This window comes from Oxyura jamaicensis, chromosome 4 (assembly GCF_011077185.1).
Source record: "Oxyura jamaicensis isolate SHBP4307 breed ruddy duck chromosome 4, BPBGC_Ojam_1.0, whole genome shotgun sequence".
In the NCBI taxonomy this organism is placed as follows: domain Eukaryota; kingdom Metazoa; phylum Chordata; class Aves; order Anseriformes; family Anatidae; genus Oxyura; species Oxyura jamaicensis.
The window spans coordinates 43389210-43416344 of record NC_048896.1 but is presented as its reverse complement, the minus strand read 5'-3'; the positions used below and the strand labels follow the sequence as shown (position 1 = coordinate 43416344).

The 27135-nt window shown below is 43.5% G+C and overlaps 1 protein-coding gene across 2 annotated transcripts in view; it reads left to right on the top strand.

Annotated features, from left to right (window-relative positions):
* Window positions 1-27135, top strand: part of ANK2 (ankyrin 2) — a 351779-nt gene that overhangs the window by 19145 nt on the left and 305499 nt on the right. The window contains exon 1 of one of the 2 annotated variants that reach the window (XM_035325573.1): window positions 6857-6920. The exons of the other annotated variant lie outside the window; for it this stretch is intronic. The gene's annotated coding sequence lies outside the window, so the exon portion shown is untranslated. Of the gene's footprint in view, window positions 1-6856; window positions 6921-27135 lie in introns of those variants that run through there. 2 annotated transcript variants of the gene reach the window in all.

The following is a 27135-nucleotide window of genomic DNA, read 5'->3' as shown; positions in this document are numbered from 1 at the left end:
ATTCCCTAAGCCTTTTCATGTGTCGGACGTCCCTATGGGAAGAGAAGTCTTCATTTGCTGGCTCTGGCAAAGCTACAGTAAAGGTTTAACCTACTAAACCTGTATAAGACAACTGTTAGATAATGGGATTTTTGAAATTAGGGGTGTGTTCTCTCTCTATATTTTTAATTTTGTGAGTATTTGAATTCATTGCTATTGGAGACCAGATCCTGACTTCTTGTCTCATTCTGCAGAAACCTGGCAGGTAGGCTTCTGTTGCCTCACGCTGAGGGAATAATGGCTGTATGTTATTGAGGGAATGCAGCTTTTTCTTCCAGACATCTGCGTCTTGGCTGCGCTATTTCCCGAGCATGCCAGTTTGCATCCTTCTCACCTCTACAAGTTGCCCTGGTGTATTACCATTGGCATGCGCAGTCTTACTGGAAGCGTGATTACCTTTCATGTGACACTTTTGAGACGGAAGTGTAAGATTAAAAACAAAACAAAACAAAACAAAACAAAAACAAACAAAAACACACGTTTTTTATCTTGATATTGTATGTATTAATGCCGAAATCACCAAGGGTTCAGCAGAGGTTTTAAACTAGTAATTCGCTTGTAGTAAAACTAAGGGAAAACTAAATACATGGTTTCCAAGCATTCAGAAGCACCATTTTCACACAGGTCACACTGCTGGGGCATTGTTTGTTTCAACGTTTTTGTGTATTTGCTACATATAACTGTGCTATTTACTATTTTGCTTGAGAATTACAGAAATTGAATGTTTAACTAGCTACTCTTAAAAACAAACCACCACCAACAACAAAAAAAACACCAGATAGTGATTGACAACTTGGGTGCTAAGTCTCGGGCAGCAATTTGAAGGACTGTTCTCCATCACAGAGGCAGAAACAAACAAGATGCTTGGCTGAGGGAGCCTTAAAAACAAAAGTTGTAATGTCAGCTATTTTCAGCTTCGTGTTTTGAGTGGCTGTGGCTATTTGTTCCATTTACCCCACGCATTAGGATAGTGTCAGTGGTTGCTTATGTAAACGTGTCCAGAGGACAAACTTTATTTAACTGAAGATGCTTCCAGTAATCATCTGGTTTTCTTGGAAGTGCCTGTCTGGCTGTTTTGATAGGCTGGCTCTTAAACAGTTTATCAGATAAATCAAACCAGTTTTTGGAAAATGCCTGCATAGGCCATACCTCTCCCCTCCCGGTCAGAATAAGAGCAAAGAATCTTACCAAAGCACATTCATCCTGAAATATTCAATATTGGGAAAGAGTAAATAGCAAGTGTCTGACAGGGAATTAGCAGCAACTAGAGAGGTTTTCAGCAACAGAGGTGGGAGAGGCTGGAGCCTAATCTGTAACTCTTGGCCATAGTCTAATGGGAATCTACTTGGGAACACGGGGCTCCAGATAGACTTGCTGTGGAAAACCGTCTTCTTGGAATTGGCTCTGTATTAGACACAACAATTCATTTCAGACTTTTTTTTTGCTGTTGCTTGTGTTTTGTTTGTTTTGTTTTTCCATGTATGTATTCTCTTAAGACTTGAGATAAACTCATGTTGTAGCCTGAATATAATTCAGGCAGCTTTTAGAGCAATTCTGGTGGCTGCAAAATGGCTTAGTGGTTCAGATTGTGAAGTACCTTCTGTTGGGGCACAGCCTTGTGAGTCATGCCAGGTCAAGATGCTGATGTGTTCAGACAGCCCTGTTTGACTTCACAATGTAGAAAGCATCTGGTTTTCATTGACTTCCAAAATGATGCTTTTGGTGGGACTGGCTGTTAGTCTGGTCGCTGACGTGACATAGAAATCTAGGACCTGGAGTGCATTCTGAACAGTTTTTGTGGTATTTGTCACAAGTCTTATACTAGTCCAAAACTTACAAAATTCTTTTGTAAAATAAAAAGTCACTGGTAAACTTACTTCTAAAATAAATATTTTTCCAGATTTTCCGCACAATCGTGTGTTAAGAGGTTACTTGAAAGCATTAATGAAAGCTGTGCTACTTAGGAGCCAACTGAAAAAACAACAAAAAAGTGCATTTAACTTGGAGCACTGGCAAGAACCATGCGAAGATAACTTTGGGACAGGGAAGTTGGGGAAGACCCCTTCTATTTGAATTAAAAGAAGAACGGAGAGAGCAGGGGAGAACAAAACCATTTGGGAGTGGGGACAAAGGAGAGGGAAGATGATAAAAGACATTAAGGAAACTAGAGATGATAGCAAAACGCTTTCAGCTGTGTCCAAAAGTCTCACAAATTGCCAACCCAAAACATTTCTTAGCGTATTTTAAACACTTATTTTATAAAACACACATGAAAACATAACTATGTGGAAGTAATGCTTTCTTAAAAAACAAGATCTTACTGAACAAGGTCTTAGCAGCAGATCTGATTTTCAGGGTGGGTTTTTTTTTTTTGGTATTAAATGGCACAGTAACTAAACATACAAGTGTTGTTTCCCTTCAGCTGTTATTCTGGAGTAGATCTGGCTTTCTTGTACATCTTTTGAAATCTGCAATCCAATACATACCGGAACAGGAACTTTGTAGATTCTGGGAAAAAAAGCATAAGTATAGATTTGTTGGGAACTTTGATTTTAAGCTTATCTTACTGGACCTCCAAATCACAAATAGGATGGTTCAGGAGAAAGTCAGAATTAGAACTATGCGGAAGCTGTGAATTTGTAGCCCTTATGTATTTCCTTAGTATAAATAGCCCACGTGTTCAGTCTTTGCTGATGCTTAATGCAGATCTCCTGGCTTGGAATACAAAAGTAAAATCAGATGTGCGAAATGTTTGCCGATGCAGAAAGCATTTCCCCAGAGTTAGGCCAAGCTGGTTCCGTTTGACTGCTTGTTCTTCCTCCCAGGCTCCTGCACTGCCCCACAATCGCCCTTGTACCCATCTGTGGCTGCAGCCACACTGCTTCACCTTGGAGCTTTTGGGAGTCAGCGGCGATGTTTGTTCTCATCAGAGTACTTGGGTGCGCCTTGAAGAGCCACTTGAGTGAGTTTGTTCCTACAGAGCCCTGCACACATTCTCATTCTTTGTTTCAATTCCTCCAACAATTACAGCCCAACAGTACGTAGGGGAACATCCGAGATTTATTGTGGAGCCTGAGTTCCCATTTTCACAGAGCAGGAGCTTTCTTTTAATGGTATTCAGCAAGATCCCTTTCTCACAAGAACCGTGCCAGAAGATGGCATTGCTGTACACAGAGCACTCATCTCCATTGCAACAAGTCATTAAGAGGAGTGGAAAAACTGCAGCTTCAAAGTCCATTAGGCTGACAGGAAACAAATTTGCCTTCATATCACACATCAAGGACAGTTCCGTTAAGATATATAATGTGCCGAGGAGTTGTTTTTTGTTGTTTAACAAGAAGCTTGTGTTTAAGAGTACGGATTAGTCTGTGGGCTGAGTGGGTGTACCTCAATACTGAGAACTCTTTCAAATGGAAATAGAAGACACTCATTAAAACCTCCTCCTGCTCACAACACCTCCTGCCAGCATCTTACTCCTTGGCTTCAGAATCTGCTTGTTTTCCTCAAAACACTGTCTCCTAACCATCCATTAGGCGCAATGGAAAAAGTATTTAATAAATTCCTTTGCTAAGGCATAGCCACAATAGCAAGTAGCTCAGGGCACACTCCAAGGGCTTCATCAGTGAGCTGAATCCCAAAAGACAACAAGCGGTCCTCTGAGGTAGGTGAAAGTTTGGAGAAAAGCTGTACCAAACTCAAAGAAATGTTTTGTTTTCTTTTTTTCCCAACTTTGTACTTGATAGAAAATTCTGTTATTCCAGAGGGAGCACTGTCGCTCTGACTTCCCGAATCTGTAGGATGAATTGTTGTGATCACAGTTGGATTGTAGCTTTTCTTGGAAAAAAGACAAAATCTCAGTTTTGCTGGCTATCTTGAAGTGGGTGCAGTCCACGGGGAGCTCTGTTTGTTATGACTACGCTGTGGTCATGAGTGGGCATGCTGATGGAAGCTACCTGCTGTGTTTCCTGTTCCTTCAGGACCTCAAGGATTTGCCTGAAAGCTGCTTCTTGCTATCATGAGCTCTGGAAAATCATTAGGTTGGCTCATGCTGGTGGCTGAACTATATGAACCGCCTCCTTCAATTATATGCCAAACACTAAGCAGAGATGCACAGAAATTCAATTAGAAGGGCATAATGCTGGAAATTAACAAATACCAGAGAACTTCCTCTTGCCTTCACTGTAAATGAAGTTCAATTCCTTTACCAGTAAGGCTTTGAGAGGGAGGAGAGGGAAGACAAATAACAGTGAACAAAAATAGAGTATAGAACAATTCTTATCAAGTTACCTCCTCAGCCAGAAAAATGAGTGCCTCACATCCTCCACTTGTTAACTTGGCCATGTTTTGTTCCTTGATCTTCCTCCCTGCAGGAGGCTGGAAGAGGAAGCCAAGGACTGAAGAGCCGTTCTTATCCTCTGCTTTTCCCATTATTTGATGGGAGTTGCTCTGTGGGTTCTGGCTTGGAGTTAGTGATGGACAGGTGTGGCAGTAGGAAATGTGATTTTTTTCAACGGGCTAGGATCCAAATGTGTGGGTAGATCTTACCTTGATCTTTCCACAGGTAGAGAGTCCTCTGGGAACAAGAAGGATCTGCTTTTCATTTAAAACTTCCGATTGCTCTCTTTAACAGCAGCTCTTGTTGCTGTTGCCTTGGTGAAATAACTGTCATAAAAATGGAACTTAAAAAAAAGGAAAACAAAACCCAACAAAACAATAAACTTGCCTTTCAAATACCCGAGGCTCTGATCTACAGTAATTCACAGCTGTTATGTAGGCATAGGCTAATGTGCATTTGGCAAGTGTTTTTTATGGTCTCTGTGGCTGGCTCTGCCAGGAAGGTGAAAATTGTCCTTCATTTAGTGGTTTGTAAGGTGGTGCATGAGGGGCTCTTCTCAGCGCTGGCCCTCAGTAGCTTCTTTCTGAAGGGGCTAGTGGTGGAGAGGAATCCTTTACTTCACTAGTTTGTTACCAGGCAGGAGAAAACTCTCACTTCTGTGGGGAAATCCTTGAAGGAATGTCCTTGAATCCAGCAGGAGAAAACTGCTCCTTGCTGTTGGCAGGTTCCTTTGGCCAATTCTTCTCATTCGAGCTGTTGAGATGTAAGAGAGGTTGCAAGTCCATGATAGAAAAGACGTTCTAAAGTCCGTGGATACTCACATCCCTCTCAAAACTCTCTTTTGGGTAGTAACCTGCTATTTTATCTTTTAATAACTCGTTATGGGGCTGAGTTGCAGATTACCGGCCTCAGAAGCACCATGCCTGCTTGAGCCCGGAGGCCTGATGGGTTCTGCCAGGGGCATGGGAACAGGCAGAGGGAGAGCACGTTGCTCAAGTGTCATTGAGCAGAGCATGGAGGAACACTGTGACCACTGGAGTGGCTTGCTTCCTTTCTGCCAGACAGAAGGGCTCGGGCTGCTTTGGCACCCAGTGCAGTCCACTAGAAACCATTAAAACGTTGCTGCGCTCCCCATCCTTCCCGGAGCCCCTGCGAGTGTATCTGTATTTACTTATATGGCTGTGCTGGGCCTGCTCCAGCTTCTTTTACACTTGGGATTTGTTCCTGTTGAACTCTGGAAGGAGTCGGATGTGAACGGGGTGCAGCATTATGCTGGACTCGTTATGCACTCAGAGCTAAAAGCATTATTGATTTCCTTTGCTATGAATGAAACAATTTAGATTTATCTGGAAAAAAGAAGGAAGGAGGAGTGGGGGGGGGGACACAACAACAAATGAATGTTTCATGCCGTGCCTTTCAATGCAGCAATTTCCTAGTTTGCTTTATTCCTGGCTTCCTTCGTGCGGCACCCGGTGCGTGCTCTGTGCCGCAGGACTCGGGGCACCCGGCCTCACCGAGCCGCGCAGAGCGCCGCCGATCCCTTTGGTCTCGGGTGGGGACGTGAGGCACGGCAGTGGCGTGGGCACCGCGCAGCTTGGGGGCACATATAGGAAGAGATCTGTATTTATACAGAAAAGCACGAATTCGGCCAGACGTTACCCTACTTACAGATTTAATGGGAGGAGCACTTAGCACTGTTAGAGCTTTCTCAGAATCGCTTCCAGATAGCACAGACTAGATATCGGAAACCAGAGCTAACGTATACAGCATCCCAGAGCAATTTCTTGCTATTTTGGCATTTCTTGTTACTTCCTGTTCTCTTTAACCCTTTCCCTAGTGCAATTTCAGTAGCACATCAAAGCCTACTTTCTGATGCACGGGCCAATATTTTCTCATGAAAACTATCAAGCTGCAGCTGGCTATAATGGTTCGGGCTTCCAGAGCCTTGTGCCTGGACAACAGTGTCCCCTTTGGGACTGCGACAGGGTGTGAGGTGCTCAGTACAGACGTTTTCACCTCAGCCATCTCTGGCAGCCCTCAGCGCTGGGCTCTGTGACCGCAGGGAGGGAGCAGTAAGGCTGTGCTCACGCTTCCCGCGGTGCCTCCTTCTCTGAAGGGCAGGTGTATGAGAAGCCGGTAAGTAACGGTGTTTTCTGCCCCCCTTTGGGAAACAACCCCCGGTGCCGCTGACCTGGAGCACCCCTTTCCTCTCAGAAGCCACCGTTCCCCCCCAGCCTGCTTTGCCCACTGCCGTGGCCGCCTCCGGGTGACTTCTCTGAGGAGGGGGCCCCGGCGGGCGCCTGCCGCCGCGGGGCGCGGCCATTTGGGGCGCGGCCGTTCGGGGCGCGGCCATTTTGGGGCTGCTCCGCCCGGGGCGGGTCGGGGCGGCCCTAGCGGGTCCCCCCCCTCTCCTTGCGGCAGCCCCAGCCCGGAGCTGCCCGGGAGGAGCCGCCGGAGCCCGTGAGTCCCCGCCGCCCGTTGCCGATTTCAGGCTGTCTCCGCTTTCTTTCCCTGCCATCGCCGGAGTGGAGCCGGCCCCGCCGATGTGAGGGCTCCGTGAGGGGTGACGGGGGTCGGGGGGTGCTGGGCTCCTGGGGGTGGCGGCTGCTGGAAATGCGCACGGCTCGTCCGCTGCTTTGCATGAGGGTGTGTGTGTGAGGGGGGCATCGTCTGCGATGTCAGTCCATCCTCCCTGTTTTTTTCGCCTCAGTTATGCCTAACTAGCTAGCTGATGCATTTTCCTTTTTTTTTTTTTTTTTTTTTTTTTTTTTCCCTTTGTGGTACCGGGCTGAAGAGGGAGAAGACACCCCGAGGGCACGCTTAAACTGAAAGGAGCCTTTGGTGGGACCGTGTCTCCGAAATGCTGTTGCTCCTTGCTTCTCTCGTTTTTGCAGGGCTGCAAAATGGGCTCGGGCAGCACTGTGTGGAGGTGTTACCGCAAGCAGCGTAGCGTGAGCTAGGTGCTGAAAATGCGTTCCTACATCCGTGCTGGCCTAGAAACCTCCGCTTCTATCCCAGCTCTTGCAGGAGAGTTGGGTAATATGGATAAGCAGATAAAACAAGAAAGCATTTAACGGTCTGTAACCTCTGCAACTCTGTTTTCGCTTGGTGTATCATTCTTATTCCTGGGCAGGTGCCTTTTCAAAAGGCAGAGCCACACAAGGCTTGGCACCTGAGGGCGATTGCTGCTGAGTCCAGCAGGTAACCCGGTGTTGGGCAGCTCAGGGCTTGGTCTGAAGCCCGCCAAGATCAGCGACAAGCATTGCTCTGACATGGACAGGTTCTGGACGGGGTCCCCAGCTGCCCGCCTGTCTAACCAGGGACTGTGGATTCCTGCAGGGTGTCTTGATGCCAGCTCCTGAAGTGGTTTCTAAGCACTGAAAACGAATACTTGCATATACTTTTCTCTTATTGCCCTGGTAGTAAAAACAGTACAGTTTCATTATAAATCTTGCTTTTGTTTTTTGTCAGATTATCTCATTAGTGTGCAGCGGTCCGTGGACCCTAGCAAGCTGTGGGTAATTCTGCGGCTTGTATACAATCCTTGACTTGTCTCTTCTGTCTGCGCATTAGGCTACAGTGCTACGGTCAATAAATTATTGCTTCCAATGCTGCTTGGGTGTTCTGACTGTAATTAGACCTCTCCAAGGCCTGCTACATTTGTAACCCTAAAGAAATAAGAAAAGCCTCTTATTGTTACTATTGAATAGCTTTCTCTCTTGGAGTGATTTAGTCCTGTACCTATATGGCTGTGTAGACTCCGTAATGAGCTTAAGCACTGGAAAGAGCAGGACACTCTGGGATCTGTGTCGCACTCTCCAGCAGCTTGAGTCAAGGGAGGCTTCACCGTAACCCGTGGCTATGGCCGCGAGACTGGAGTTGCATTAGTCCACTTCAGAAGTGGTGGGAGTAGACCCAGCTTCTGACGTTTGAGTGACTTCTTGTGAAGGTTTTGAATGTCCATCACAACAAATCTACGGCTGGAAGTGAGAAAGGTGACTCCTTGACCATGGTGCGCTGGAAGAATAAATAGCAAGTAAAGCTTTCTGCAGTCTGTTAGTGGGTAGCACTAGTCTCATGCTGCAAACTGTTCTGTAAGCTCAGTATTTGGGTATCTTTACTTGGTATCACTTATCCGAAAAGCATAAGCAGATACCTCAGATAGTAAACAAAGCAGCAGATTTAAGTTAATGCTAATGTGTTTGCAGTCTGAGCCAAAAGCTTTTCAGGGTTATTATAACATGCTGGGCATACAGCCCATCCATCTAAGTGTCTGGAGGAGACAAAAGTTATGGATTGACTCATTGTACCCATCGGCTCATCTGAAAGTCAGATTCTGCTGTTTGTTGCCTTCGGTAATTTAGTTGTTTTAAGTATGGCTGAGGACAGATGGCAGCATGGCCGGAATATTGAGATGGGGATTTTGCGATCCCAGCACTGCCACAGGCTTCCTGTGTGACCTGGGGCAAGCGAGTCAGTGTTTCAGTAAAAAGTGGTTGGTGACACTTCTTGTTCTGCAGGATGCTGTGGAGATTGATGTCGGGACCATATACATGCGATATAGAAGAAAACTTATTGTAGAGTGGGTGCTGTATATGTGCTTTACAAACCTATCCTACAAACGTGCTTTGTGCTGTGATTGATATACTTGCATGTCAGCATGCATGGCTATAGGTGCTAAGGTTTAACTCGCCCCAAATCAGTACTCAAGTTTTATTGCCCAACTGTGAAAGAGCCTCTTTGTTCATCTTAAATTGCCAGCTAGTATTCAGAGCCTGTTCCAGTTGTTAGATGTGGCACTGAATTTTGTTGTGTCTTAGCAATGACAAGATAATGCAGACTTTGACAAGGACTTAAGTATGTAATTCCTGTGCATGAGGGATAATGACATGCAAACTTGTACTCCTGTGACTGCTGCTATTGTCATTGAAAATTATTTGGGCATCCAAGGTTTGGAAGATTTGACTCTCAAAAGTAGTTCACTGGGAGTGCTCAACCAAGTGGAAAGCGGTTATCCTGAACTAGATAAACCCTGTTTTTTCAAATTTATACATGTATGTGAAGTTGCATTTTAAGCTTAATAACAGCAACCCTGATTTAGGAGAATAAATTGTCAATGTAGTACAGATGTACGACATCTGTCTGTTGGGAAGTGAAATAGTTGTGATCTCATTGAACAACTTTATCAGGGTTACTTATACAGAACAAAGTTCTTCAACTTCATGCAGCAACTGTAATTACAAGCTAGGCATCCTAAGTGGGTTATGATGCACAGTAATTAGAGACTTTAAAGGATATGTTTCTCTTTCAATATAAATGATGTTAGTCTTATGAGCATACAAAAAAGCAATCACATTTACATCACTATGTTTTTTTTTTTTTTTTTTTTTAATTCATTGCTTCTATGTGTAATCTCACTCCTGTCACAAAGCTCAGAGGAGTTCCTTCTGTGGCTGCTGTAGGGGGAAATCCCTCTGTGAGCTGAAGCTAGCCTGTGCTGGGCACCTTGAGACAAATCCCAGTACTGCCAGCACCGCCGTGCTGTGGAAGCCTGGTGCCAGCCTCGTGCCCGCAGCAGCCATCGAACCTTCTCAGCCTCCCCCTGTGGTGCTGGCTCTTCAGCATCTTCTGCTCCCAGCTGTGTCTCCCGCCAGCCATGTCTGCTGTCTTTGTGCAGAATTAACTTGGATTTTGGTGGTTTCTGTCTGAAAGAACATCAGTGATTTGTGTGAGGTATTTGGAGCACAATGCCTTGATGTGGTTGGCTGTGCTGTGTCAGCTTTTCAGCAGAGCACCTGTTCTACTTCCAGAGAGTCTTCTGCCTTCTCACCCCCCACCAGGATCCCTTCTCCATCCCACCTTCAGCCTTTGCAGTGAAACCAGAAATGGAGACTTGTCACTTGACGGCCTTCCTGTGCAATTTCATTGACCTTCATCGGCACCCACAGGTTAAATTTCAGGGACATTTGTATCATTCGATTTGTTCTAGGGTTCTGAAGCCTCTTCTAGTGAAGCTAGTGGCATGAAAATGCTTTTCATTTTGTTTCTAAAATTGTATTTGAACTTTGTTTTTGGAACGTTTTTATCCTTTCCAACTCTTTTTCCCTTTTTGCCCTGACAGAGGCTTTCACTCTATACTTCTTCCCAACCTTACAATGTGATTTGGAGAGAATCTGGAAATAAACTTTAAAAAATATATACCGATCTATCTCTGTGTGCTCAAGTACATGTTTATATGTAAAATAGAAAACCTGACTTAGCAGGTCTTATCTCACTGAAAATGCGTTTTGGAAATTAAGGGAGAAAACTTGAAAGTGAACTGAACATCCAATTTTTCTAAAAATTTTCAATGCTCTCTACAAAATACAGAAGTCTTGAAAACCTCTTTTATCAAGAAGACTTTTAAATAAAAGTTTTTGCTGTTTAGATCAAAAAGCCTTTTTTTTCATGTGTTAAGAAAAAAAAGGCAATCCTTTGGGATTTATTTTGACCAATGACACACGGATTCCAAGCAGTGTTTAGAAATAGTTGAGCATTGAGCTCTATTGTGGTCTTTATTTTGTGTCTCATCACAGGTTTCAGGTGGTGGCAGTCCCATAATCCTACTCAAGCTCTTGAGTTACATTTGCAATACTTTTATGCTTGCACAAGAAATCTCCACTAGATATTTTCCCGTCTGCTGTGTGAAGTTCTGGAGATGGAACCTAATTTGGTTTCTTCTTGGTTTCCTGGGAAAAGGCGTAGGGGGGTGAGATTTTAGCACATGCAGATTACTTGAGAGGAATTGGTTATGGCTTAGCGTTAACTCCAAAATTAGTTGTGATGGGATTTTACTTATTGTGCTTCTTACAGAAAATGTTTTGGAGATGTTTTTAGTATTGGAATAATATTAACAGGAAACTTCTACTGATAAGAGCTCGTGTTTCTATCCATGTCTTGAAGAGAGATGGAGACTATTAGCCATAAATATTTATCAATTTTTAAAAATGAGCTGGTTTGTAAACAGAAATCAATGTTATGACTTGAGCTGAAGTAAACATATGACATTATGGGCTCATTTCTCAGTCTCTTTAAATTCTAGCAGCAACTTAATCGCTGCCAGTTACAGAGAGGTTATTTCTGTATCAGTGTTGTGACCTGCAGAAGAGCTGGGATTTCTTCATACCACGTTTTGCTTTGTGGTCCCAACCTGATGGAAGCAGTAGTAACCCCACAGCCTGTCTGGTAGCTGACCATAAAGACCAAAAGGTAGAACAGAAAGGTACGGCACTCCGAGCCAGCTGCTGCCTCTGTGTCTGTGTTGAAATTCTCCTCTCTGCATGACGTACAGCCGCTGCTGGATATTGTGCATGCTTCCTCACTGGCAATCCCTCCCTGTCACCTGGGGAACTAAGAGTGCCAAGTGAAATGGCTGAAGACCGTGCTGCAGTCATCTGTGTGGGTTGTGTGGCTAGAAAAGCAGATTTCGATAAGAGTGCTCTCCGCTGCGCTCCTCATCTTTTACAGGCATGCTGCTCTGGTTCAGACAGGCAGCAGAAACATTTATAAGTGTAACTAAAGCCATGAATCCAAGTGCTGCGTGCATTTGTAAGGCTGTTATTCCAGTAAGCCATCTTCAGCAGCTTCCTCCTTTTCGCTTTCATTCTGCTGAGTGCTCGCCGCTTCCAGACATTGAGTGCTCCCGGCTCGCCTCGTAGGTTCCTTGCTGTGCTTAGTTTACAAAGATAAAGCATTCCAGCTCTTTTCTGTAAAACAGATTTTAAATGATTGATTGAAAGGCAATAGATGGCGTATACATTTATGAAACAAAATTATCATGTACTGTGGAACGAATTATTGGCTTAATTTTGAAAGACTTGAGCAGACTGCTTTTTTTTTTTCCCTTTTGGAATGGGGAGAGGAGTAAGCAGTGTTCAGCTGTTAGTGTTCCTTAATAATATCAGGTAATGGTGTACATGCACTTAAAAGTAAAAGGTTTCTATTTCTAGTCTTTGGAATGACTCACTAAGCGTAGAGCTGCAGCTACTGGAATTCTTTTGGCATTATGTGTGGCACTGCAGAAGATGTCTCCTGCCCCATCAGATGCTAGAATACCTTCTCTTCTGCTGTGATTTCTATACAGCCCTGTACCTTGAGGATTCACCGTGAGTGATGCCCTCTTAAACTGCCCCCCAGGCCTCCCAGCTCTCCTGACATACTGCTAAGTATACTTAGGTATTTGGGGGGCTAGGGTTGTCCAACAACGAGGTTATTAACACAGGAGTGACCCTGAAGATGATCTTCCCATCCCTGGTCTTTCTTTCCTTTCTTGCTCTTCACTTCTGCATTCTCCTCAGAATACATTTTAAAAAGGGAATGGCCTCAGGGTAGCAAGTGAAAATGGTTTCGAACCTATTTCGTGTTATAAACATAAAATCTGGCGATTATTATTTTTAGGGCCCACTTTATACTTCATTTCCACGTGTTGTCAGCCTGTCTCCACGTGGTAACTGGATGACTGTGGGTCAAATGCCTGCAGCCACGTTACTGAAAGTACTTCTCAACAGTCTTGAGTTAAATGCTTTGTCTTGTCAATTGATGCAAGCTAATACATCGACTATTTTAAAAAAAGGAGAAATTAGTGAAGAGATGTTTTCTCTAGGCTCTCTGTCAGAAGGAAGTGTGAAATTGGTGGCAAAATTTTCAGTGCTCTGGAGCAAACATTTCCAGAGCAAACATTTGTTGTGGTCACTAATGACAGTCACAGCCTTTTAGACTCAGTGCATTTTCTTGAAAGTCTGCCATCTTCACTGGCTGGCTGGATTCAGCATGGAGGTCTTGAAGTCCAGGATGCTCTGGGCTTGATGGAAAACTGGGAAAATCTCAGTCATGATTCTCTGGACCGCTCTTTATTTTATGGAAGCAAAGCTTGCTTGTGACAGTGCATAGTTCCTGTCTGAAGGGCTTAGCATATGGTCAGTCCTTTGCCTGTCCTGTGCCTAGGAACATCTCGTCTCAGTGGCCGGTGCATCGGGCAGAAGTTGTGGCAGCCTAAGCAGAAGGAAGACTGGCAGCAAGTTTCTGCAGGCTACATCCCCTGCACCCATCAGGCCTCTCTCAGCAGGTAGTTAGCAGCCTCCAGCAGCATGCAGGTAGTCCTGCTGCTTTCCCCGTTGGCTATAAAGCTGGGGCTTGGCTTTGTTTGGAGAGGGCTTTTCCTTAGCCAGGAGGGGAAAAATACGTTTGAACAATGTGACTGTAAAATTTGATGGAAAAGAAGGTGACACAGAGATGTGTTAAAATTAACTTCAGGGTTATGTACTTTTAAACTAAGTAGAAGATGAGTGACTTGCATTTTTCAGGATGTGTAGGCTGGTAAGCAGAGAGAGCTGATTGATGACAAACCTCTTTTGGGTAACTTTGTTTCAAAACTTGGGTTTATTTTATATTTTTTCAATTACTCCTGATAAGTCAGCACTAACATAAGCTTGTGCTAAAAGCAAACATAAGCTTGCACTTAGCACAAAGGCAAGTGCTAGAGAGCATGCATGCTCTTAACCTCTAAGATGTCAGAAATTATCCTCTCTTCTGTTATTCCTCAAGAAGGAGAAATATATACACATTTTGTGTGTATATATCTGCAAGACACAAAGGTTGCGCTTATTCTCTCCTTGCCCTCCTTTTTGCTTGGGTCCTGCTTGTAAAGTCTGCTGACAGACTATGTACGCTGTTCATGCTCTTTGTTGCCACAAGGGAATCTTACCCAGCGGTTTTGTAATCACCTTTTTCTTAAACAGAAAGTGTTTATAGCTTTCGTATGAACTACTGTGTACAATCTGGGATGTATCCATGCTTGTATTGTACACAAAGTTACTGAATATTTATGAAAAGTTCACTTGTATAAAAACATTATGATGGCAACTTTCACTTTTTACTGGAAAATCGTGGTTGTTTCTTAAGATTTCCCAGGATATTGTTTATCTAAATCCTGGCATTTCAACTCCACGTTAATTTCAATGGGCATGTTGGTAATGACCAGCACAGTACTGCAAACTCCTTTTTCACACTTCATTTTCTGAAACATTTATTGTGAGTTTTCAGTTGTTGTTTTTCCCTCCTCTGTGCTTGGGTGCTTGCTATTTTTTTTAAATACTTCTACAACTACAAAACATGAGTGTTCTTAAACGCAGGAAATTCTTTAGCCTTCCTTGAGAACAAAGGACAGGCAAGCCTGTTCTCTGCTGCATTAACAATATTTTACCTGCTGTCTGCATAGTGCCTCGCTTCAATGAGAATTAACATAGGAACCACTGGAGTCTGGAGTGCAAAACCTGGTGCAAAGCTTTTTGCTGCTTACCAGTTCCGTGATCATAGAGAGAGGCTGGAATGAGGTGGAGGTGGTTTGAGGTTACAGGTTCCCAGCCGGGCGAAGACAGTCATGCTCCCTTCGTCACAAACTGCGCAGCTCTACCATCTATCTCTGCTGCAATTTATTGGCTTTTTGGTTGATTGATGTGTTCTGTTTTAAATTATGACCCAAAAGACAGATGAAACATCAAGAACAAAAGTTAAAGTGAATAAAGGGAAGAAGTAATGAGACCATCCTATTTCTTAAAAGTTGAATAGCATTATTATGCTAAAAATGTTGCTGCCTGAACCTACTAGTCCAGAACACACGGTTCAGAAATCTGCCTTTCCCCTGGCTTTATCTACGTTGGAAATATCTTGTTTTGCAGATGAAAGATGACAAGTAGAAAGAGAAAGTAGGTAATTAAGTGTTATGGCATACACAAAAGTGAGACAGTTGTTAAATTTAATTGTCCTTGTATGCTTTTAGAGCGCTGATGCAGATGTAAGCAGAACATAGGGGGAGATTTTTTTCTGTGAGCAGAAAATAAAGGAAAACTGGTATCATTTTTAAAAAGGACAAAAAAAAAGTGTTCTGCTTTGAGAAGTCTTTCCACGGCACATCAGAGACAGTGTTATCAATTTATTGCTCTAAACTTGCAACTCTTGAACTGAGAAGATATTTTATAGGATGATGAAGTATTCAGAATGGCTTAAGAGATTCAGACGTGCAATTTCTATTAATTTAAATGGGAGCTGTGTGGGCTTCTTAATCACTTAGGTAGCTTAAAACAAACAAACAGAACGAAACATAGTCCTTCATGTATTATTTCTCTGCAGTAGTCAATGTTTATAGTCTGCCTTGTAAAAGATTAAAAAATCCTTTTCATTTCTACTGAGAGCACACCTGAGAGTGTGGAAGTGCCATTTTGCATTTAATAGCAGAAGCTTTAGGAAAAGTAAGGTATTCTTTAAAGTCAGCATTAAATATTCATCTACAAATGTCAATGAATGTTTAACGGTGATGTGAAAGTATTCTTGCATTTTAAAGAGAAAAAAAATAATTAAAGGTTGTGAGGACTAAGCTCTTAGAGTTGATATAATAGGTCTACTAATATCTGTAAAACTTGCATCAGATTGTTGGTGTAATTGGGTGAAAAATGCAGGGAAGGAGGAGCTCTCTGAGTAAATGGGCAGCTTGAGGGCAGATTTTCTGCTGGCGTACCGGCTTGATAGCAGAAATCTACAGATGAGACTGAAAGGTACCTGGGCTGGCTCGTATATAGGCAATGCCTTGCTCTTTGATTCACTTTTGGATGGCCTGAGCCTTCTGGCCATGCTTGAATTCCATGAGTGGAAGCTGCTGACATGGCTCTTGTGCCCTGCTCCTGGGCCACCTGCAGCACGTGGGGCCTTGCAGCACTTGGAGCACAGCTCTTGGCTTTCTAACAGGTGTTTTGCACTAAATCTCCAGGGACTCTTTCAAGGCAAGTTTAAGAAATTTTGAAGTAAAAGGTCCTGAAAAGCCTGGGAAATGGTTCAGTATCAGGGCAGAGATGCCTGCATATCCTCAGTGATGTTCAGGTGCACACAGGTACCATGGAGAAGAACAAGACGTTTCCCTGGGGGCCAGAACAGCACTGATTGTGGGACCACAAGGGCTGGAAAGGAAGAGAGGAGGGCTTGGGGAGAGGTAGTATCTTCTATGAGGCAAATAGGAGAGTGGCATCCTTCTCTCCCTCCCTCCCTCCTGGATGGGATTTTGTGGTGACATTTTAGACCACAACTTCTCTGAATTTAAAACTTATTCTTGAAGTATTTTGAGTGCAGTTGCAGGCTCCTACTAGTAAAACAAAACCGCTAAGGACTATGTGCCTGATGAGAAATTTCAAGTTTGATTTATTCTTTCACAGTAATCAAATGAAAGAAATAACAGTGGAGGAAAAGATACAAGGAGCGATGTGTATCTGTAAGGACTGATGGGTGAGATTATAAAGGATAGAGCCGGATAAGGAATGATCTGTTGGTGTGTGCGACTTAAGCCATGTCTCTTTCAAGCAGACATTGAACAGCAATGTGGTAGAGACCCTGGGGACCTTGCAGAGTAGCAACGTACATCCTGAAGTTAATCTCCCATGCTGCCAATTAAGTAACTGTGTGCTCTGCCATGTGGCCTCTTTCTCTGGAGCCTTCACCTGAACTTGAAACGCATGCAGCCCTTCCTGGCTCCATCACTGGGAAGGAATATTTTAGTTTGGTTAAAACTAGAAAATCCTCCCTTGTTCTTCAGTTTTGATGATCTGAGTTTTCCAACTGTTCTGTAGGAAAATTTTGACTAGTTGTAATGGGAGTCTCTTCTTGATGAGCACTGAAGAGCACTAAAGTTATTTTGAATATAAAAACCAAGCCATGAGGTAGCGCTCCTCTTTGTTGATGAGGAGGAGATTATCTGGAAGATGTCTCAGATGTAGGTATGTCGGTTCCTTCTAAAAAGCTACAGGCACCCTATAGAAGGCTGACTGCATGTATTTTTGTGATGTCCTCGTATTCCCTTCTACTTGCAATGATAAATAACTGGTATTTCAGATAGGGAAGATTAACTTTTTGCATGGTAAACTTGTATGGCAAGCAAAACTATTAATATATATGAGGAAGTCTAGAGTAGGTGCAAAATACCTATATATTGGAGGCAGAATTTGAGGTTATTTTGACAGTAGCGTATGTCCCTTGCAGCCTGATAGACTCTTCCAACTTTTCAGAAGTGAAGTTCTCATATTTTGGTAGCTTGAGTCCTTGGGAAGAAAATACAAATGCATGCAGTCTTTGCATGTGTATGGTAAGATTTTTCAGGAGTATGTACTGTTTCTTTTATTGCTTACTGGGATCAATCGTGGGATTTTGGGGGATCAGAGTGAGGCTAACTCTAAGAGTGTTTGAACAAAACTCATGGAAATTGTTTCCTTCATGAGTATCAGGAGTTGGTTTTTGATTTTTAAGAAAAACATTTTTTCTTTACATGTAACTTCTTTAAATGAAAATTAATGTTTTGATTAAGACAATAATAATAGTGGAACTTGATGCTTGAGAAGATAGATGAAATGTCGCACGTGTTTCTTTTTCCTGGATACAGATGAGATTTGATTATTTGGGAGGCTTTCCATGCCAATACAGATCAGAACTTGAATTTCTGAAGCACTAATAAAAGCAGCTGGACTTCAAAGCCCCAGTTGTTTTCATACTGCTGCAAAAATATATACAGAGAAGTGAAAAATCAATATTGGCGAAATGGGGAATGAGTTTGAGGAATACTTTCTGCTTGCTTTTAGAATAACTATTTTGAATGTATGCGTTGTCAGTTTTTTGTCTGCAGTTAATGTTAGCTTAAGAAGAGATTTCTTAAGACGTATTCTGCACGTGCACTCCAAAGACTTTACATGGGAAGCAAATGGCGGGCTTTCTGGGGACGGGAATGGAGAGTAAACCATGGGGTTCAGGGCAGCGTGTGCCTGGCTCACAAGGGAAGCGTGCAGTCCTCTGGTTGCTGTAGTTCAGTGCAGCTCTTGGCTTAGGTGGAATTGTTCCTGATCTTCATTTCTTGAGGGAAATGTGACTTGTGCTGAAAAGTGAAACGTTGCCAGCTCTGTAACTACTTGGCTTTTTTCGGCTTAATGCTGTTTGTCCTACCTGGCCTTTGTTGCTCCTCAGTTGCCACCTTTTGCCTTCAGTCTGCTTTCACATTGCTTTCCTTGGGTTCCCCTGGGGCTGCAGGACTGTGGCTCACCTTCAGAAGAGTTACGAGGCTTCCAAAACACGGGCAGCACGTCTTCAAAACCTGGCCTGCTTGCAAATATTTACATTACTGATAAAAGAAAGTAAGATGAATTCTGTATGCGTAGGAGAGATGTGGTTGTAGTAATTACCTTCTTGATGTTATTCCTGCTCTCAACGCTTCTCCCATCTTGTGTCATAACCCATGCGTTAGCTTAAGGTATTTAGAGCTGAGCCTACTGCACTTTCTTGTGGTGTTGCCAGCTTCCCGACAATACAAAACATCTGGAAGAAGCTCAGCTTTCGGTTGTAGTTTTTCTGCCCACTTGGCTGGCTGCTATTGTCTTCTGGAAAAAAGGTCGCTTGCAGAAGCATAAAAGTTCATTACTAATGTAATAACTTCATAAATTTTTATCAAGTTGAAAAAGAGGCTTACAAATGAGTACTGGTTTATACTGTAGCAGAAGTGAAGTCTACTGCCCAAATACCAGTTCAGCTAGGACATAAAAACTAAGATAATTTAGAATGATATATTTTAATATTCTGTACGTGTTAGGTAAACACTGGCAGTGGTCGCTTCCTTGACCAGCTAGGGATTAGCTTTCTGCATTTCAAAATGTAGTTATAACTAATTATCTTAATATTCAAGTAAGTATAGCATTTCAGCTTCTTTGTGGAACATCAATGCAAAACAACAAAACCCTACATTTTTAAGTCTTCCTTATCACTTGTAATTTTTGACCATAGTTGTTACTGCATGTATAAAAGTCAAAATTAACCTGTTCAGTGGGGAATTGTATCAGTTCATTAGTCTGAAAGCATTGAAATAAATACTGTGATTACCATAATCTACTGAGTATCCTTAAAAGAAAAACATGCAATGTATTGTGTACTCTGCTAATTATCGTACGATGCTGCTTAATTAGAACAGCACAACCAGAAAAAGTGATGCAGGATGAGATGCCTCTGACAAGAGAGCACCTACAAAGCAGTGGTGAAAGGCTCCACCTGCTTCTGCATGCAATGGAGACATCAGGAAAAGCTCTGGTGGCCTTGGTGGCAAGGGGATCAGAATCTCAAGCTCCTGATCTCCCGCTCTGCCGCTGAGGGCAGAGACATGTGGCATTGGACAACCAGCGTGACAACGAGTCATCTTCTTGGGTGAAGAGAAAGCATGCAGGTACCAGGGTTATGGTGTCACTTGAGTGCAGACATCCCATTTCCATATTTTCTTAGTTAATTTTAAAAATACCAAATTTTAGGTGGTTTTCTGCCCATTAAGGATATATCAGCTGGCGAGGCACTTCTGAAGTTGTTCTGACGTTTCTTCCAAAATCCAATTTTTCCAGTTTGAACTCAAGAATGAATCTATAGAAGTTTCTAGCTGGTTGTGATATAAATAGGGAACCATACGAGCCCACAGTTTTCTCTACGCTGTGCCCAAAGTGATGTGAGCACCATTTCAGGGCCAGGGCTCGGAAGCTGGACGATCTGCTGGGGTGGTTAGGCTCCAAACACTTGCATGCTGTATCTGGGCTTTTAAAGCTGTTTAACAGGCTTTTAAATGCACGCTTCCTCCAAGTTGCTTTGGAGCTGCTCCAGGTGTTGTGTTCTGCCTCGGTGTCCTTAAAGCTTTGTGTCCATGTGAAATCTATATCAAGGTCTTCTAACGTGGTTGCCTTAAGTCAAGGCAGGTGTCTACAAAACTGAGTTGAGCCTCATAAACAGCACGTTCACGAGGTCATTGTCACCTCTAGATTAAGAACTGTGTTGGGTCTAGATGGATGCTGGTGCCTGTAGGTTGCCAAGTTAGGGAAGACTTGCCATCTTTTTCTAAGTGCTATCTTGGCTCTCAGAGTTAAGATGTATCTTCTGAGTGGAGTAAAATACTTCACGTCTCTCACGGACTTGAGCAGCACTTGAGGACGAGCCTCTCAAAAAGCTGTGCTTTGCTCCAGTGGCTCCGTAATTAGCGGAAAGAGGCAAATAGGAAATTCCTTGAGCACAGTTGGAGTGAATGTTGAAACATTTCATGCAGGGCTGGATTCCAATTCATTAACGTACTGTAGGCAGCTTTCGATGTGGTAATGCCAAAAACGGGGCTGTTTTGTGCCAAAGGACGAGCTATACTAGCGCGTTCTACACAACATCCAGGCTTCTCTTTCTCTGGCCTTTGGCAGCCAGTTAACTAAAACTTGGGGAGATTTAAAATGTCACTTGAACATGATGCATCAAAGCAACGTTGTTAGTGTCCGCTCTATTGCTAACTCCAACGATTTGGTTTACTGTGCTCTCTGCATACATAAAACTCTGGATCCACACAGCATATTGTCTGAGTGCCTTGTTTTTTCAGGTCATGTCCCACACTAGTCTTCAGAGAAGCTGTGTTCCTAGTCCTTTTCTCTCACCTTCTCTTCCAGTATCTTTCTTCTGAGTTTAAGTATTACCTGCGTAAATCTTCTGGAACAACTACAACATCCAAAGGGGTAGAAAGAGTAAGGAAGATTATCTTGGTGGCCAGGCAATGCCAAAAAGATGAAGGCTTGCTTCCTCTTAGTGGGGTGTACTTTTTAAATTGTGGTCTCTGACATGTTAGCTAGAAGAGACGCAATATCCTTTATTATGACTTCTAAGGAATTTGGTGTCCTAATAGAGGATGTTTGAGGACTGTCCCTGCAGTCTGGGGACTCTGTTCTGTTTAATTTTTGTGGCTTTGAATGTGACCAGGTATCAGATGATGCTTATTATCCTGGATAGATAGCTGTGTAGCGGGAGGGTGCTGAAGGTATCCCCCTCCATCGTGGTAGCACTTGGAATAAAGAAGGGAAGGCTTACTTCCCTTACTACAGTTCTAACAATGGTGCCACAAGCTGGTAGGTGCATCCTGCTGGTCATGTAAGAGTTACTTTCTGGCATTGCACAAGAATATTTTAATTACAGCTCTCACTTTCTCCTCTTTGAAATTCCCCTTGGTGTGTTCACAAAGATGCTCTGCTTCTCCCTGCCTAAATTCCTGGAGACAAATCCAGCTTTTGTTCTACCAAATTCTTTCAGTCTGGCACTGACAACCTAGTGGCCTCATCTGATTAAATCTACTTCAGTGCCATGCAATATGACAAATGCTTTCGGTTCAAACTGAACGGTGAAGCTTTTGGAAACAAGAGAAACAGTTGTCAGCTGCCGCTGTTGTGGTACCAAACATGCATTGTGCTAGAACAAGCAGACAAAAAAAAGGCCACGAGGCGTAGAGCAGATCAAATGGAAAGCCTGCTTAGGGTACGTCCAGTGCTGTTAAGGCTGGGGTGTATTTTTGTCAAGACTTGTGTAACAACAGAAAGGAGAACATCTGTCGGCAATTCTCAGCGTGGAAAAATACTCTTTTGCTCTGAATAAGGCCTAGAAATTGCAAAATTATGTGATACTCTATAATTTTCCAGATTAAAAGTTTTGAAATCAATCTTAATTTGTTTTGCTCCTAAATACAGCTTTTGACACTTTTTGGAGAGAAAAAAGAAAAAAAAAGACATCACAGAGCTCTGGAGAGAGCAATTTGGCTGCAGAGCGGTGGCCCTGCTTCAGAAATGGAGGTATAGGAGGGAAATGCGGTTACAAGGGACACGCGGGTGTCTGGAGCGAGCCCGGCTGCAGAGCTTCTGGTGCAGATGTGCACAAAGGGTTTTCAGCTAATGGGTTTATCTGACCAGATGGATTTTCCTGGCTTCTGCGGCGTGATTCATGCTCACTCGGACTCTGCCGCACGCCTCTGACGAATGCTTTTTCTCTTGCAGAACTCCTGACCCAACCTCTTCAGGTTCCCTGTTGTTGCTTTCTTTTCTTGGCCCCTTCTCCTGAAGCAGAGGCTGTTCGGTACAGGACGTGGGGCAGATCAGGGTATCTCCGAGTTACGTTTTGGTGCACCTTCCCTGCTCTATTCCTTGCTTTCTTTGTCAAAAAGCTTTAAAAAGAAGCTAACACCAGCTTTCTGTTTTTCTTAAATGAATAGTGTAAGAGCAGTAGCTTTTGAATTTATTATTATTATTATTATTATTATTATTATTATTATTATTTGAAATTTTTAATCCAGAATATCACAGGCCAGTTTGAGTGCTGTGCCAGGTTTACGGCTCATCCCAAACCAGATGAGATCCAGTTGGCCATTTCATCCTTTATACAGAAAATCCCATACGTGGTACAGCGCATGCTGACGTTTCCTTCTGGGACTGTTCTCAGAGGTCCCTTCATTCCCTTGTGAACTACAAACAAAGCCCAAATAGATCGGCTTCTGCTTTAAAACAAAGACACACACAAGTATTTTCTGTTTGAGTTTTCCACCAGATGCTGAGACTTTAAAGGGGAGGGGGGGAAACAAAACGCTGAATGATGTCCATGACTCTGGATTTGGCCTTCCGAAGGCAGAACCAGAAGCTGTGTGTGCAAATGGCCCTCTGGGCAGCCAGGCTGGGGGCACGGCTGCCTGGAAATGGCAAGGCTTGCTCCCTTCCCCAAGCTGCCTGGACCCCAGCCAGGCCCAACCCCACGGCACGATGTGCACGCTAATAGGATAAGTGTTGGTGAAAGCCTGGAGTAACCTAATGAAACTTGCATGGCTTTCAGAGGGGAGCTTGCTCCTGTGCCAGCTGCTTCAAAACCCAGGGAAGTGGGCACGGTGCAGCAGAGGACCAGGCTGCTAATGGGACGGATAACAGTCTGTGCAGCAGTCAATGGCAGATCCTTCTCCTGGAAGGCTGAGCATAAGGGGAAAATGTGTGGCCTTTGCTCAGATTGACCTGCTTTCTTCTACAGGACGGTTTGGGGTTTTTCCTGGAACTATGTGAGGGAAGATGAAGGAGATGGTGTTACTGCTGCTCTCTTGTTCCTTCTCTTTTGCCCCTGTTCTTCCTCCTCATCTGTCTTCAGGAGAGGTTTCATCTTCCTCATGCTCTAGGAGGAGTACACAATGAAAGAAGCTGCTGCAAGTTTGAATCTCAAATAAAACGAGTTACTGGTATCCTTTGGGGGCTTCTTGTTTTTCCGAACCTACATAATAAAAATAGTGAAATAAGATATGAAAGAAGTGTGACAGTGATGATGGTTCAAAGAAAAAAAAAAAAAGTAATCTGTTTCTGTGGCAGTAGCCCTTTACATCTCCCCAGACTGTAAGGAACCTTTCCCTCACTGGGCTTTTCATACTGAACAAGGAAATGTTGACCTGGGAGGTCACAGGTGGCTTAATCCTTGAACTGTGTTGTGTGGAGCCGTGCTCACGGCTATGCGTTCATACTATGCTCAAGAGGAGGAGCGAAATACCTGTGCCTGTCAGCCTAAAAGCACTAAAAATCCAATTTATCCTTAATACAGCACAACGTGATAAAGGCATATTGCAACGACTAGCCTTCCTTCCTCAGCTGGACAGCTTTGTGATTTTTCCATCCAGTTTACTTTACATTTGCAGCTGTTCAGGAACTGCTGGAGCTACCAGCGTTGGGGGAATCGTATACCTGAACTGAGCGAGCTGTTTCTGCTCCTGCCTGCTCCCGCGGTGCCATGCCCCTGCCCCCAGTAATCTCTGCTCATGGAGCAGGCAGTAAGCTGTGAGTCCAGCAGGACCCGCTAAGGAGGGTTTTTTTCCAAGCTATATTTATATTCTGCTTCGTTTGTCAAAAATTAGATTAACATCTTAATTTTATTTAATTAAAAGACAGGCTGGCTAAAGCCTCTTAAGCACGTAGCATAGAAGGCAGGAAGGAAGCCAAGCAGAAGTGGCTGCTGGGATAACTTCTTTTCTCAAGTTGTGGTCCCAGCTGTGTGCCCTTTGGCTGAGTTTCCTAAACCACGCGTTGAAGTTCAGAAGTGCTCAGCACCTGGGGAGCTTCCCGGCGAGCTGCGGCAGGGAGGCCTTTCTGGTAGCGAGAGCACGGTCGTCAGAGGACGTGTCCCAAGACCTGGTGAGAAAATCTTCTTGGGTCAGATACCAAGAAAGCCAGTGAGGTGTCGCAACAATGCCTCAGAAACACATCAACACCACAGCACAGTGTATAGATAATTATGAACAAATTAGTCATTGCCAGTGAGAGATTGTTCAGGTGTTCTCGGTGTGTATTTATGGTGGGTAGTGATCTAATTACTGGCCATTAATGAGTCTCTAATCTCTGACCTTGTGCTAAGATGTGAGGAATATCGGACTGATTGTTTTTACTGGTTTTTATTCTCTGCCTCTCCTTTCTCCCTTACTCCGTATTACAGGCCGCATCCTGCACTAGGCATTATAGGAAAGGAAAAAACACTTACACCCACGTTCAGGGTGTGCGATGACTTTGAAATGATTGAGGAGCAGCCTCTCAGCGTGGGATTTGTTTTCTGACGTGACTGCTCAGGTGATGAGGCTGGCGTTGTGCCAGTTGCTGCTTTTCTGACAAGGATAAATTCAGCATGTGGGATCGGGGCTTAGGCAGGAGAGGAAGGCACGTGTGTGGTTTCACCGCTGCCCCGTCTTCTGTGGCTTCTCTTTGCAGAGAAGTTCCTTTGGCTTCGCGTTCCAGTAGTTATCAGTGTAGCAATGAGTGAGATCTTTCTCTGTCCTTTGAGTGTCATTGTTGGAGACAAAATTACACGTTTTCGTTTTTCATATTTTAAGGTCAGAAGATCTAATGAGCTGAGGAATAGCTGCCAGCTTTACGTAGTTTTCACCCGTAGATCTTTCAAAACTGGGCATCATAATGTGGAGAGCCAAAACATGCAGAAGGCATTAAGATATTTACAATGCAGGGTCTCCAACATCTTGAAATGGGGGAGCTGGAGGGATGTGTCTGTGGGTGTGCCTCTTTCGGTGTCAGCCTGGACTCAGATGGGTTTAACCCAGTTGCACAACCAACACATAACTCTTCCTGATTTTTCCTGGGGGACTTTTTTAGCACATGCTTTTTACATGCTTTTTTCATCATCTTCACAGCTCTCGTTCAAACTTTTGTTTTGATGAATGCAATAACTGTCTCTTGTCTCTACCAAAATCAGGCTTTTGTAGTAACATTTCACTTCTGTAGCACACCAAAAATAATTTTATCTACTCTTTTGTTTTACCCTTTATGGGCTCCATTTTCCCCATTATCATGGACTGTCATTACTGCATCATTATCACTTCCAGGGTTTTCCAGGGCTCCTTCCCTCACCACTACAAAATATCAGCCCATATATGTTTTGGTCCTTAAATAAGGCATCTGGCGCTGTGCTCATAGAAATAGGATAAGCCATAGCAAATTTTGCCTACTCCATTATTAGAGAAAAACAAAACAAAACATAGTAGGGGTGATAGGAGGATATCTTGCCCAAGGATCCTGTCCTTCAGGCCTGTGAAATAACTCATCCTGGGGTGGGAAAGATAAGAGGTGGTTCACAATGTTTTGACCCTTTCCAAAAGGGAACCCTAGATGTGAGATGGTTCCTAAGCACTTGATAGCAAGTATGCGGACGGTAGCTAGCCTGAACCAAGTGGCACTGTGCCCTCTAATGGGAGTTTTACGCCGAGATGGAGCTGCATCGTTACTGCTGTGGCACTACCTGCATCAAAACAGACATCTCATCGTGGTTGATATCAGTACAGCATGTAGCACATAGTTGCTAGGGTTTTCATAAAACTGTTTCTTGCTCAATGTATTGATTTAAAATTATGCAAATCTGAAACCAACTGAAGTATAGCTCTAAGTGAGGAGCAAAAATTTCTAATGGCCTTTCCACGTGTCGGTTAGCAAAAAGATGGTACGGCAGGAAAACTGAGAGCTGCTCTGGAGAGGATGTCATGAGCTATTCTCTTGCTTGTTCTTTATGTTGGAGGAGCAGAAATAGAGTATTTCCCTAAAGGATTAAGTAGATTACTTTGCTATTAATGCTTAGATTTTATTCAGTAGGCACCTTGGAGCCAGATGTTAGACTTCTGCTCTTCGGTGCTTTTAGGAAGACTGATGAAATGATGCTGAATGAAACCAACTACAAAACACTGCATTATAACATAATATGTATATAAAAATAGAGGTATACTGGGTTTCCACCCCTCCACTAAGATTTAATCAGAACGTGCAAGCCATTAATTTGCTGTAATATAGAATTTAATTTCATAATCTCAATTTAATTTCATGTTACTAGGTAGCCAGCTATAACTACATGGTGGGTTTAAGCAATTTAAAAACTACTGAAATATCTTTTGTGATTCTTAGGGTTAGAGGAAGAGAGAGTAAACTACTATTTAGATGCAGTTGCTAGTTTTATAAACATACCGATGGTTTCGAAGAGTTTGCAGAATTGGGCTCTAGTGTTCAAGCTCCAGCTAAGCATAAGAGCAAAGAAGAACTCAGAGTCCTTTTTTCCTTTTTTTTATTTTTTAAGGAATTCTTTTGCTGAAAACATTCAGAAGAGCCTTGGGCTTTGAGAGCCTCTGTCACCGTGAAGGAGTTCGTGCTCTCGGAGCTTTTAATGTCGCGCATTTTGTGCAATTGATCCTGCCCCAAACTGCATTGCTTCTGCAAGTCAAGCTCTCTGTGGTCCAGGGACGGCGCACAAAGGCAGCGTTTGTTCTCCCTCGCCGTGACCCTGGTGACTCAGTGCCCTGCCAGCGTGCTGAAACTTTCCGACAGAAAAAAGAAAGCTGGCTTTAGAGCTCTTGAAGTGGAGTGTGC